We start from the raw sequence: 3,164 nt of genomic DNA, 5'->3' as shown, positions 1-3,164 counted from the left end.
TCTAATTTATGAATTTAAATATAGAGTATTCTTTCATAGAGCTAAGTGCTTGATTAACACCAAAAGTTTCTTTGTCCATTTTTTCTGTTTCTAGTGTCCTTGTGGAATCAGCTCTTACGAAATTAATTGTTTTGCATGTATTACCCTATGACAATTGATGCAGGAGTTAGATTTTACAAATGTTGGTGAACTTGAAGATTGCATGATTACCCTATGACAAATGTATGTATTCCCTTCCCCAGAGTATTTAATGCTTTCCTACTATCCACACAATCATTAACCACATACGATTAACAACATAACCACTTCCTGCAGCTCGTTACTCAACTCATGCATGCATAAAGGGTCTTAAAAACCAACCTCAGTCAACGACATAGCGACAAAAACAAACTCAAAAGTCTAAAAAACCACCTCCCCAATTTTAAACCGACCCCGTATCACGCCTACACCCTAGGGTCAAAATGAAACTCAAAAGACTCAACCTTTTTACTACTCTGCTTCCTGTCGCACCACACATAAAGCTCCTACATAAAACACATTACCAGCAAAGCAACCCCAACCCCACCTCCAACATAGAACACATCACCAACAAACCAACCCCACCTCCCATCAACCCAAAAATCAGAGATTGGTCCCCCACAACCCTACATCAATAAACCGATGTACAAAAAAATTACATTGCGACAAAAACTACACAAATCTGTACCGTAAATAGAAAATAAAAAATCAAAAACCTGTACCGTAAAATCCGAACACCAAACGCGCGACACAAATCCAGTTTCTTGATGGAAACGCGCGACACAAATCCGAAGACGAAACGCGCGACACAAATCCGAAGACCAAACCTGGACCGTAAAATCAAACGACTAAGGTGTCTAAAAGATGGGGATTTCGAATCTGAAAACTCAAATGGGGATTTCGAGTTTCTTAAGAAAACTCAAATGGGGATTTCGAATCTCAAAACACAAACCCTAGGTGTTTTTCCACTTTTACCCTCCATCACTTTGCAGTTTTTTTTTTAAAAAAGCTGACGTGGACCGTGTCAAATGAGTGTAAGTGACACGTAGGCGTGTCACCGTATTACTACTCTTTTTCTTTGGACTGTGGTGGACAGAGTCAAGAGTCACATACACAACACACAGCACAACACAATCGAAGGTGATGGATGAATCCATCTCAAGATGTAAACCAATAGAAAAAACAAAAAAAAAACACTTTTGTCTTAAACACAGAACACACAACACAGAGGCATCACATCACTTCAGCATACTATTATAAGGGCATGCGTAGATGTTCGATATTTCTTCCAATGAGGTGTGCAAAATGGATTTGTCACCGCAATCCCGGGCTTATCTTTCAATTTCTCTTTCTTTTTTCTTTTAGCACGGAAACACTGACCATTTTCTTTCTTTTTAATATACTGAGACAGAGCACACAAAAAAAGAAATTGAAATTCCCACAATAAAAATAGGTTTAAAAATAGGATGGTCACTTCTCGCCTTCAAAATTTGCCAAATTGTTTGATCCTGAAGCTTCCTGGGACAAGGTTTGTTCTTTCAGTACATCCTTCATATCCATTCCTGGACGAGAAGGAGAAGGCGTGGCGGTTGAGGAGGTTGATGTAGAGGGCATAGGCGGTTAAACCCGTCATCCCTAATTTCTCATACTTCCCTTCGGTGTGCAAGTTCAACCTGTCATCCTCGCCCTGCGACGAAGACACTTCCCTAAAGTCCCTCAAAAACCTGTGAATAGCATCGTTCACGTCTTCCACCCTTATGTTAGTGCCCCACACAAAGGTGGGCCTGGCGTCGTCCATGTCGTAGCCATCGCCGCCGTCAGACGAGGCCGCCGCGTCATATGTTGTGGATGTAGGTGTGACGGGAACGCGCCCACCTCCGCCGACGCCTTAGCGGGAGCGCGGCGCGGTTGGGGTGGCTTCGGAGGAGGCGAATCGAGATCAGCGCTCCGACGGAGTGGCGAATGCGGAGGGAGTGGAGGAGCGGCGGCGGCGGCGCCTACTTCCCGGAGAAGAGAAGGTGTTGCTGATGGGGCTGGAAAGGGAGTCGTCGGGGGAAGAAGGACCTATCAGAAAGGAGGTTTGAATAAATTAACAAATCAGAAAATTCGGAAAATGAAAACCGAAAGACGAGACAGAGAGAGGAGCGGCACGAACCGTTGTTGAAATTCGGAGAAGAATCGGAAGCCATAGATTTGGTTGTCGGAGAAAATCAGATACAGAAGCAAGAGTGAGTGATATAGAAAGGGCGGTAACTCACCCGTCATCCTCACCCTTCATACATCCTTCATATATCCTTCATAGAGGTCGATGTATTCAGGTCAGACTCTGCCACCTGCAAATAAAATGATACGTGAGCATGTCTCCTGTTTAAAAAATTAACGCCGTTCATTGTATTTAAAAGAAAATGTATTATTATTTAATTATGTTAAATTAGGGATTCAAAAGAAAAGGTATTATTATTTAATTATGTTAAATTAGGGATTCAATTGATCATTTCTAAAATTAAAAGATTCAATTAAAATGAACCCGTAAATACAAGAACTTCCGAACCTATTAAAAAAAAAATATTAGCTGCACTGGAAGCCTCCAAGAGTAGGACCTCCTGCTACTCCTCACCACATGATCAATCCTCTCTATTTAAGAATGAAAGACCATTGGAGCGTCAGGAAAACCCTCAAGAATGAGCTACCATGAAATCATTCTGTACACCCCAAATCACCACCATATATCCTCTCCTTGAGGATCATGGAATTACGTCCACCACCATGTATCCTCTCATGAGGATCATGGAATTACGTCCCTGAATCATATTGTTACTCCCGAATCACCAGATATCCATTTTATCACAGTAAATCCAGCACACCTCATACATTCACATAAATCACTTCACAGTATATATTTTCCAAACCTTGCACGTAATTCAATTCAAGAGAAAATGAATTTAAAATCCAACATTTGCAGAATACTATTTGGACGAGCACTGTTCACCGAGCACAGTGGACGAACGTTTATTGAACGAACACTACCTTCCAACCACTAGGCCGAACACTATTTGGACGTACGTTCGTTATCAATCACCAGGCCGAACGCTGTTGGACGAACGTTATCAAATCCTACACTATCAGGCCGAACGCTAAACCATCGA

The 3,164-nt window shown here is 41.9% G+C and overlaps 1 long non-coding RNA gene across 1 annotated transcript; it reads right to left on the bottom strand.

The window, feature by feature from the left end:
• Positions 1 to 1,349: 1,349 nt before the first annotated feature.
• LOC148198980 (uncharacterized) lies at positions 1,350 to 2,418 on the bottom strand. Its single transcript, XR_015786243.1, has 2 exons — positions 2,174 to 2,418; positions 1,350 to 2,082 (listed from the first exon to the last, which is right to left on the bottom strand). It is a non-coding gene; the product is annotated as an uncharacterized LOC148198980 (long non-coding RNA).
• Between the last annotated feature and the right edge of the window lie 746 nt (positions 2,419 to 3,164).

Source organism: Vigna umbellata, chromosome 4 (assembly GCF_029865625.1).
Source record: "Vigna umbellata cultivar VRB3 chromosome 4, Vumbellata_1.0, whole genome shotgun sequence".
Lineage (NCBI taxonomy): Eukaryota > Viridiplantae > Streptophyta > Magnoliopsida > Fabales > Fabaceae > Vigna > Vigna umbellata.
Note: the sequence above shows the minus strand (reverse complement) of the source record. Positions and strands in the feature narration are given on the sequence as shown.